We start from the raw sequence: 11,572 nt of genomic DNA on the forward strand, positions 1-11,572 counted from the left end.
GGTCCCGACTTTAATAGTTTTGAGTACTTCTCTTGCTAAAATCCGGATTTGGGGGATTACTCCAATTCTAGGGTTTTTATTTTAGGATGAATTAGGAGGATATGGACAAAATTTCTTGCGAATTTATGCTTAAGGGACTTAGAACAGCAAACCCCAAAGTAAATATCTGTGTTTTGTTGAGCTAATCTAGACCGGGAGGTGAACTGCTATCGTAGTTCATACTACTCGCCGAGTAGTTCATGAACTCGGCGAGTTCATGCTTTGTTGAATCTGTTATGGTGAGTTTTAATTATCTAGGTTTTTTTTTGTTGTTTTCTTGATGTTGTTTTGCAGAAATCATGTCCAGAAGAGGCCAGAGCGCTAGAGGAGGAAGTTATGGAGACATTTCATGGCTTGCTTTCCCACAAATTACTTCAAGGTCTTTGCAAGCTCGGGCGAAAAATAGATTGGAGGCACTGAAACATAAAGAGATTTACCTCCCCAATGCAATTAATTGGGATTGGCTGAGTCAAACCAGGTTGGAAGAGGAGTTAACCCCTTATTTGGTGAAATCTTTTGAAGTGGAAGGAACAACAATAATCTGTGATGGGTGGATGCAGCTTTTCAAAATACAAGAACCCGTATTCATAGAACTGTGTTGGGAATTCTTTACTACTATCTCATTTCGGGGTGGTAGTGAATACTATAACCCAAATATTATCACTTTTTGCCTTGGAGGGGAGCTGCGCCAGTGCAACATAGCAGAACTTGCCTGGACAGTAGGTCTCTATGACCAAAATGTCATTATGTCGAAGGATTTTGAAACATTTTTAGAGCAATGTCATAAGGATCTTCTCGAGGAATTCATTGCCTCCACTTGGTGGAATAGTATTGAATTGGGTTTATATTCCCTCTTCTGCTCAGGAAGGCCATATTCGTTCTCCGATCCATCATCTCATCCACCGCCTCATTGCTAGTACCATCACCATGAGGAAGGATGATGACAAAGTTCCTACTCTCGACATTTTCTACTTGTGGAGCATCATCACCCCGGGTGTTTTTTGAAACTTGCCTTATTGTTTGGAAAAATATCTTGCGGATGGAGCGGTGAAGGAGAAGATTACCTCCAAAATTAATGGGGATATGTTTGTAACAAGACTAGCAAGGTCATATGGGATTTTGGATATGCAAGAGGCAAGGGCTTTAACCGTGATTTCTCCTCCTCCATTTAGCATTACATTATTCCGAAGGGCGACGATTGTGGAAAAGTTTGGGGATTCATTTGCAATCCCAATCGAAGACGAGGTGATTGTTCCGAGGAGCTGGGAAGAAGAGTTCGGTATAGGAGGGAATGGGCCCGAGAAGACGAGAATGAGGGTTTGAATAACGTGGAGTATAGGGGGTATTTGGATGATATTGGCCGATGCATTAACTATAATAATGAGTCATTCACCTATCTCTTTCAACAAATGAACATTGCTCTACGGCTCGGGCTTGGATATCCATACATTATGAGTTGGGAGGAGCGTGTGCAAAGGAGGAACAACCAAGCAAGTGGAAGTGGAGAAGTAGGAGAAGACATGGAAGAAGAAGTTTGAAATTTGTTTTTATTTGGATGTTTTTTTATTTCGTTTGTATGGTGCTTGAACTTTGATGTACCCGAATCTTAATTAGGACTTTGTTCGTTTTCTTTCACTTGTGGTTGCTTTGTTTTTTAGGTTTGAAGATTAGGGTGCATTTAGGAGTCTCATTGGTCAAGGCTAAAGTGACGGATGGTGTAGATAAGAATGTGAAATGTTACATTTAAGGTTGAGTCCGTTAGGAATGAGAGTGACAAAATACATTATTATTGAAGAAAATAAAAGAAGAGTCATTGAAGTGTCCTGTTTCAGCACTTTAGCCAAGGATAAACAACAAAAAAAATTAATTTTTCGACTCAGCTACTACTTTCCGAGTGCACCTACGGTACTCGCCGAGTTCATGTGCAATTCCTCAACTTTCTGCTGGGGCCGGTCTACTCGCTGAGTTCACGTTTGTCTCGTCGAGTCACTTAATGCTTCACTCTCAAAATCTGTTTTGGGCACATTCACTGCAACCTTTATCCATATTTTCGTAAAGATTCATCCCTGGAAGATTTCTGAGAGCTTTGTCCTAAACAATTAGAGCTATTTAGATGTTTACCACATGCGACATGATACCCAAGGCATGGATGAGTTGTTCCCATGTCTAAAGTCATTCGAAGTAGGAGCTTAATTGAAGAGTATCAACCTCACGACTACTATTCCAGGGGAGTTTGTTTCAATTCCCTCTATATTTTATATTTTTCCTTTTCATGCATAACATGCAATGGGAACATTGCATAATGTAAGTGTGGGGTAGGGGGTTGGTTACATTTTAGTCAATTTAGAATCCTAATCCTAATTTAGGCTTGATTTTTTTTCAAAATTTTGCATAAAACATTGGTTAGGAGTTAACATAGAAAAATATGGTAAAAGTAAGTAGGATTCCATGTTAGAATTATGTTGATGATTGCATGAAGACCCAAATCTTTAAATGAGACTATATACGTTCTTGTGCATTTGTGGCTTCCTTATTCTAGTGAAATCATGGGACAAAAACACGACCTTGCTTAGTTTGAGGGATGCAATATGTTTAGCATCGTGTACCAGAAATATATCTAGGAAAATTTTATTTTTAACCAATAAAGGTTAAAGTTGAGCACCCTTGCTTAAGCATGTAGGTTTGAGTGAAAAAAAGTGAGTTACATGTTAAAAAGAAAGAAAGAAAGAAAGAAAGAGAGAATTACAAGAAAAAAGTTTGAAGAATTTTTGGAGCATCAAAGTCAAAGTATGAAGATCAAAGATAAAAAAAATTCTGAAGAAATTCAAAATTTGAAGATACCCAAAAATCGAAGATCAAATTGTCAAAGAAGTGAAGATTCCAAAGAACTCCATAGTGGTATCATAAATTATAATTTTCTAGATTATGTATGCTTGGGTTGCTCAACCAAAAGTACCTTGAGGTTAGGAAGTTTTCTGCGGATGGATTCGGAGGGATGCATAAAATGAGCATTGTTCGGAACAAGTGGGCGAATGTTTATGAGGATTGTGAGTATTTAGGCTATGGGGGTTCCTTAGGAAAAATTTTAGACACAAATGCATGCGTTGCGGTCTTAGCATAATGGTTGGGTTCAATTGGAATTATTGTATGTGATTCTAGTATGATAAATTCGGTCTTGCTTGGGGGCACGCAAAAGCCAAGTGTGGGGTATTTTGATATGTGCATATTTAGCCATGTGTTTAGTATAGAATTTTTTCAATTATACGCTAATTATTTTCAAAATATGGATAAAAGGTACTTAATAATGTCTAAATTATATTTTCAGTCTAAAAGACATGCTTGGGAGCAAAAAGAAAGAAGGAGAAGCAATCAGAAGCCGGGGAATGAAGAAAGAAGAACAAACCTGGAGCTACTCGGCGAGTCCAGAAGCTACTCGGCAAGTTCCAATGAATGTTCACAAAGTAATGTCCAGGATCCTTGCCGTACATGTATTTCACAGAGGAACTCGGCGAGTTGGGCACCTACTCGCCGAGTTGCCCCTGTTTTGAGATAATTATAAATAGAGGATCTAATTCCAAATTGGGGAGTTTTTTGGCTTCCCTGGAGAATAACCTGTGACTGAAGAAACCCTTGGAGACCTGAAGAACCCTAACCTTTAATCTTTAGAAGGCTCAAGGTGAATTAGGTTAAAATTTCCACTTATTCTTAGAAGTGAATCATGTTTAGATCAACTAAATTCGTTTTTAGCTTTTCTTTTACTGTAATCATGAGCTGAATTTTCATAGTTTCTGTTTAGGAAAGACCAAATTACTCCTATGGTTTGATTTATACTTTGATTGATTGATTGTTGGTGATTTTATTAAATTAAGTTTGTTAAAGACCCTAATGCATTAACCATAAATATTTTTTGTTAATTGGAAGACAATTAGGCTGCATGAACATCTCTTAATTGTTAACCTCATATGATTTATGAGAACACTTTATTATATGCCTAGGATTAGTGAATATGAAACAAGGATTAATTAGAGAATAGGTAAATTAATGTGTGAGCTTGTTTGAGAAACCAACAAACAAGAGGTTAGTTGAATTACTAATTTGATTAACCAATTACAAATCTTATTTAATCCAAATAATAGAACTAGGGAGTTAATTAGTTTAAACACCTTATCACTACTTGAATTGATTAATTTCCTAAGGGTTGGTAATAGCGAATGCGAATCTAATCACAATAGTTGGTAACCAATAACAATTAATTTATTACTTTATCAGAAAATTAACCATAGGAGTGAACTGGTTGGACTTAAATAAAAAGCCTTTTATTAAATTTGGTGAATTTTTACTTGCTTTAGTTGATTAGTTAATTATGTGTAAGGTGGTATGTTTAAGTTTCTAGTCTTGTAAAACTAGAGAAAACCCTTTACTTTTATTACTTGTTTAGTTAAAATTAGTTATTAGTTTAATTTCCGTTCACTGAGTTCGACACCCTACTTATTCAACTATACCACTAAAAGACAGGTTCACTGCCTTTGTGTGCTAAATCTATATTTTTAGAGTACGAATAAAACTAGTGGATTTTACACACATCATTAATTTATTCAAAAACCATAAAGTTCATACATCTTGTTTTCAAAATAGTTTAAGTCTCAGAGTATGCCCCAGAACCATATCACATAAATCATAAAATATGAGGAGCGGCACGATCACTCTTTCGCCTTGCCACGATCTCCAGAAGTACCTGAAACAATACACTGAACTGTAAGCTCGAAAGCTTAGTGAGTTACCCCCAAAATACCAACCACACATCAAAATACTCATAACATATCACAGATAGAACAACCATGCACATCGAGTCTACTGTGTGACTGGTCTGCGCGCACTGGGCCTTCAGTCCACCAGGTCCACCCTCCGAGTCTATCCATGTACATCGATTCTACAATGTGATTGGTCCGCCCACACCGGGCTTTCAATCCACCTGGTCCACTCTATGATTCTACAGTATGACTGGTCCACCAACATTGGGCCTTCAGTCGGCCTGGTCCACTTTCCGAGCCTCGACACGTCTGGTCCGCCCTCATGGGGCCTTCAGCCTATCTGGACCGCTCGTTGGGCCTTCGGAATATCTGGTCCTCCCTAGGTATATTGGTATACAACACAAAGGAAGACCCGCCTCAACCCAACCCCCATCAAACAACCATGTGCACATAAAACAATTAATCACATAACAAATCCTTAACCAGACAAACAGTCCAACAGATCACATAGGATATCAACATCCTAACTAGGATTCCAACCTAAATGGTCACTAGCATAACATTACCTTATATACCGGGTACCGACCTTAAGTAGGTCACTAACATAACACCATCCTAAATACCAGGATGCAGATCTAGCAAAGCAATAACATAACAAACAATACCCGAAGTTCCATCCGATAAAGGGCCGACCTTGGTGCCGTAGACCCTGTCGATATAGTGAGGATAACTCACCTGCAATTGCTGACTGAGGAAATAAAACCAAGCTGCTCCAACCACCGACACAAACTTCACCACAGAACACTATCAAAGAACCAATTCCATAAATACCAAAATTACTAAAATACCCTTGGAAGTCAAACTGGCCAACTCTTGGTCAAAGTCAAAGTCCTCAGTCAAAGTCAACCTTCCTGGTCGATTCTACTCACCGATTCAACCCGTCGACTCCTCGAGGCTTAACCAGAAGAGGTTAGGGTTCCATGACCAGACTCGCCGAGTCCAAGGCAATCTTCAACAGACTCGCCGAGTTGTTCTTCCAACTCCCCGAGTCCATGCAGATGTTCATACAACTGGTCGAGTACACCCATGTGACTCGCAGAGTCTCTCCTGTTCTTATTGGGCTATGAAACCCATTATTTTTGACAAATTGGGTCGTAATCCATCATAAGAGCCCAATGGACCAAAAATCATCAAAACTGGGCCCATAAGATGGAATTAAGCACCAAAGGCCTTAAATTCTTTTTCTTTCTTCCTTTTTCTCGGCCTAAGAAGAAAACAAAAAAAAGAGAAAATACGTTAAATAAGGAGAAGAGTTGACTTTGAAGTGCCACCTCCATAAGATCTAACATGCATCAAGGCTTTAAACCACCATGCTACCAAGCAAGTCACCTCACCTCTCTCTTTCCCTCTGTCATTTCTTCCTCACGGCCGAGACCTCACAAACACACACAAACACACACACACACACACACACACACACACACTCTTCCAAATTCTCTCAAACATGCACAAGAACACTCTACATTTCCTCTCTAATTTTCGAGAATTTGCACATCTTCAAGAAGAGTTTCATCAACAAAAACCATCAATTCTTGGTCAGACTTACCACACGTAAGTTGTATAACTTCATTTTCATGTTAGATCACTCATTCTAAGAAAGTTTTTCATGATCTACTCCTAGAATCTTCTTAAATTCGAGATCTACTCAAGGGAGTTGCTAGGACCAAAATCTTCTTTCATTTCTTCTTCAAAACCAAACCCACAAACTCAAGGTTAGTTCATACCCCTGTATCTTCAGTTTTCATATGTTTTATAGGGGAGAATACAATTAAAATGTATAGATCTATGTGTATGTGTGTGCTATGTGTGATTTCATGTGTATATGTGGTAAATATGTGCCAAAAATGAAAGATATTTTGATATCTATAGTTCATAAGGGAAAATATGTGATCTAGGGTGTATTACACATCACTAGTTAAGAAAAATCTACCATATAAGGGTTAAAATAAACATGTTACAACATAAGACTCATTATTGGGTTATTTTTGTCAAATAAGCAAAAGCTTGGGGAAAGATTGTCACTCACGGTTTCTTAAGGACTAAATGAGTCAAATCATTAAAAATAAATGTTTTCATGGATATCATACTCTTTTAAGGGCTTGAAATGTAAATTGTAGCTTAATGGCCAAATTTTGGGCTTTTCGGCCCATTAAGCCATAACTTGCGAAAATCTCAACTTTCAAAGAGGTGAAATGATAAACTTCTCAAAAAGGGGGGTAAAAAGGGTAAACAAAACTATTTCAGGGGTCAAAATGATGTATTTTCCACACAAGGATAAAAAATGTAAACTTTTTTGGATTTTGGGCCAAAATTATAAAAGTTACAAAATTTTGGGCTTTAACCGAAAAACACTTTTCTGAAAGGGCTGAAACTGCCAAAGAATAAGTTTTGAGCTAAAAAAATATCACTTGAACAAATCTTGGGTCAAAAGTCTCAAGAAAAAGGTTTAAGGGGTTAAAATGTCTTTTTTTTCTTATAAAGGACTAAAATTGTCAATTTTACCAAAGAAGGGCTGAAATGGGTTCAAACCAAGATATTAGAGTCAATTATTTTATTTTCAAGATATTTGAGTTAAAATAAAAATACCAAACTACCACACATGAAAATCGGAAAGATGAAAATACGTAACATTCCAAACATCGTTAAAAATAACCGACCGGCCTTGTTCCGGTGCGAAATTAACAATCACCCAATCCAACTTTCCAACAATTAAACTACACCTAAAATAAGTAAACATTCAAATCTGTGGGCTTGAAAGTTCCAATCATGCTGGTTGGGCCTTTGTGACCCATTAACATTATTTTTGGGCCCAAAGGATAATAATAAATTTTATTGGGCCTTCTATGACCCAATTTCATATTTAAGGGACCCTCAATGGCTTTTAAGTGCTATTAGAACTTAATCGCCCATAAGCATTTCTATTAAGGTCCAAGTAAATCAAATGCGAAATGGGACAACGTGTCCTTCTTATAATCAATAGCCATAAATAGTACCCAGGAATAGTAGAATCTTGTAATCCTCTTATCCTCGTTTATTAGGCCTATCGTCAATCCAAGTAAACAAATACGGGTCGATAATCAATATTAATCAAAGTTAATTGGGATTTAGTGAGTAATAACGGGTGGCACCAACGTGTGTCGGTTGTAGTCTGTAGTTATAATCAAAGTCTCCTGGAGGGAGAGCGAGAGTTTGTGTATTGATCTATACGGGGGTGACTCCCCCACACCTCAGCTGTACGCTACAGTTAGACTCGGCCAATCTAGGGTGACAAAATCTTAAGATCAATTACGACATTCACAAGAGTGCCAAGACAGACGAACTAGTCATTATCAGGCATGGTTATAATGACTCACATAAATAAATCCAATACTAATCAAGTAATGAAGGTAAATCAAAATCATTCAAGGGGTGGGATAACAATACGAACAGTTATATGATATTTTTTTTCTTTTCGGAAAACATCGAGTTTTCTAGGAAAGTTTAATATTTTTCACTTGTACTTTTAATACGAGGTTTTTCAACTATACACGTTTTGAAATCATCATGCATATATTTACGGATCTTCACACTTTTACATAAACAATGGCCTTTTCAGAAAATATCGGATTTTCTGGGTTGTTTTCTTACAAACTACACAAAACATTTTCATATCAAACCTGCTTATGAACTCACCAACATTCCATATGTTGACCGTTTTCAAAATAAATTGTATTCTCAGGTAACAGGTAAGCTGAGGAGCAGTACCAAGTATGTTAGGGTGTTGTGCTTTTGAAAACTATTAAGCATTTTATGTTAAGGATTTGTAATGTTAAAACAATGTACTTGATGTGAACAATGTCAGTTGTAATATATTGATGCATGGTGATGCTTATGTTATGATTCATGTGTATTCATTGTGATGATATTCAAATTTAGTCACGTGATCCCTCGGACGTTTCCGTCGTCTGGTTCGGGGGTGTGATAGGTTGGTATCAGAGTACTGTTTATAGTGAACTAACATATCTAACCACACATTGATATGCAACTATAAATCAAAGAGGGACAAAAATAACTCTGAACAAAACAAAAAAATAAAACACAATGATAAAACACCCCTTCTTGTACGATATAGGAAAACTAACATAATACCAAATCAAATAAGATGATGCTGGCATCTCGGTTAAGTCGGGACTATTCATAGTAGTATTAAGGGGTGAATGTAGCCTGATCAACTACATTCCTCCGAGGTACAACTATCACATGCCCCGAGGAAATCGTGAAGGTCGGTAAACCTAAAAACATACCCCTTTATTACCAAGAAGAGAACATCAATTCAATATATACAATAATTAAATACATCTTAGGAATAATACTAGCGTATTTATACACTCTCGCAGATAGCATGACCGATTTCAATCACCCCGGAGATCCGTATTTCCCTAATCAGGGGAATAACGGATGGTTGGAGGAGTCTGAAGAGGAACCTGAAGAAGACCCCGAGGAGGAATCTGAAGGGGAACCTGAGGCAGAAGTCGAGGGCAGACCTGCTGAGCCAGTGGTGGACCTGGAAGAAGAGGATGTCGAAAAAGACCTCAAGGAGGAATGCAGTGATGACGAAGATGGTGCTTCGGATGCGGAGTCCGAAGTCATCAACCCCCTTACCCGATTAGGGTTCCTTCTCATCTGATGGGCCCCACTGGTCCTACACCCCCTGGGGTAGTAACCTCTGGAGGTGGAGCAGATATCATGGACAACGACCCCCATTCGGCATGTCATGCGAGTTCTATGACTTGAGAGGAAGGGACGACAAGGCTCAGAGTCATCAAAGAAGCAACAAACAGTGAAAGTTAATATTGCAACCACCCAAGTTCCCTCCGCACCCCATGCTCCAGTCTCAGCTGCTCCAAGTGCTCCTAGGCAGTATTCCGGAAATCTCTCAAAGTGCAACAAGTGCAGTCTCCATCATAATGGAGAATGCAGAGAGATGCATTATACCAGTTGCAATCGAAAGGGTCACACGACCAAATATTGCAGGACCTATCCTCCCCAGAACCAGCAACAAGGAGACAACAACAACCGCAACCACAACAACACCAACAACAGTGACAACAATGCGGGACCAAGCCACACCTCCTATGGATGTGGAAAAACTGGGCATTTTCGTCAAAACTACCCCAACAAAAACAATCCTGGGAATGGAGGAACAGGAAGAGTGTTGACCATGGGTCAGGGAGAAGCGGTTCAGGACCCCACTGTTGTCACCAGTACGTTTCTCCTAAACCACACTTATGCATGCATCCTATTTGACACCGGAGCAGAACGAAGCTTTGTAAGTAATAGATTTAAACACTTGTTAAAACAACAACCCAAGAAGCTTAATGAAACCTTTACGGTGGAAATGGCCAATGGGAAAATAGAATCCACTAGGGAAATCGATATCGGATGTACCCTAACCTTGGACCAACATGCCTTTCAAATAAACTTAATGCTTGTTTCCATTAAAAGTTTTGATGTGATCGTTGGCATGGATTGGTTAATCCCCCACCATGCTGAAATTATGTGTCACGGGAAGGCCGTTCGCCTTCACCTTCCAAATCGCGAAAACCTAATTATATATGGAGACAAACCCAACACGAACCTTCATCTTATCTCATGCATTAAGGCACATAAGTATTTACAAAAGAAAGACTTGATGTTCCTGGCTCATATAGTGGATAAATCCAAGGAAGAGGTCAATATTCGAGACATTCCAGTAGCTTGCGAGTTCCCGGATGTCTTCCCTGATGATCTTCCAGGGATACCCCCAGAAAGACAAGTCGAGTTTCGAATTGATCTTGTGCCAGGAGCTACATCCATTGCCAAATCGCCCTACAGATTGGCTCCTGCGAAGATGTTAGAGTTGTCCAACCAACTTAGTGAGCTTTTGGACAAAGGATTCATCCGACCTAGTTTTTCACCCTGGGGAGCTCCGGTTCTTTTTGTTAAGAAGAAAGACGGATCCTTTAGGATGTGCATTGACTACAGGGAACTAAATAAGCTCACTGTCAAAAACCACTATCCACTTCCGTGAATCGACGATCTATTTGACCAACCTCAAGGCGCAAGCTATTTCTCCAAGATAGATCTACGATCTGGATACCATAAACTCAAGGTCTGGTAAGAGGATATCCCTAAAACCGCTTTTCGAACTCGTTATGGACATTATGAATTTATCGTAATGCCCTTCGGTCTAATGAATGCCCCTGCCGCATTCATGAACCTAATGAATCGAATCTGTCGACCATTACTCGACAACTTTGTCATCGTTTTCATTGACGACATTGTAGTTTACTATCGAAGCGAAGAGGAGCATGGCCAAGATCTCCGACAAATCCTGGAAACCCTGCGAACCGAAAAGCTATATGCAAAACTCTCTAAGTGTGAGTTCTGGCTCCGTAGTGTGAATTTTTTGGGTCATGTTGTTAGTCAATAAGGGATACACGTGGATCCTTCTAAGGTCAAAGCCATTGAAGGATGGGCGACCCCAACGATACCCACATAAATTCGTCAATTTTTAGGTCTAGCAGGCTATTATAGGAGGTTCATCCAGAACTTCTCTAAGACCGCCAAGCCACTTACCATGCCTACACAAAAGGGTGTACCCTTCGAATGGACAAATAAGCCAGAGGTTGCATTCCGAACTCTGAAGCGAGCACTCTGCAGTGCACTGGTACTATCACTACCAGAAGGAATGGAGGACTTTG

This window comes from Lactuca saligna, chromosome 6 (genome assembly GCF_052625555.1).
Source record: "Lactuca saligna cultivar CGN05327 chromosome 6, ASM5262555v1, whole genome shotgun sequence".
NCBI lineage: Eukaryota > Viridiplantae > Streptophyta > Magnoliopsida > Asterales > Asteraceae > Lactuca > Lactuca saligna.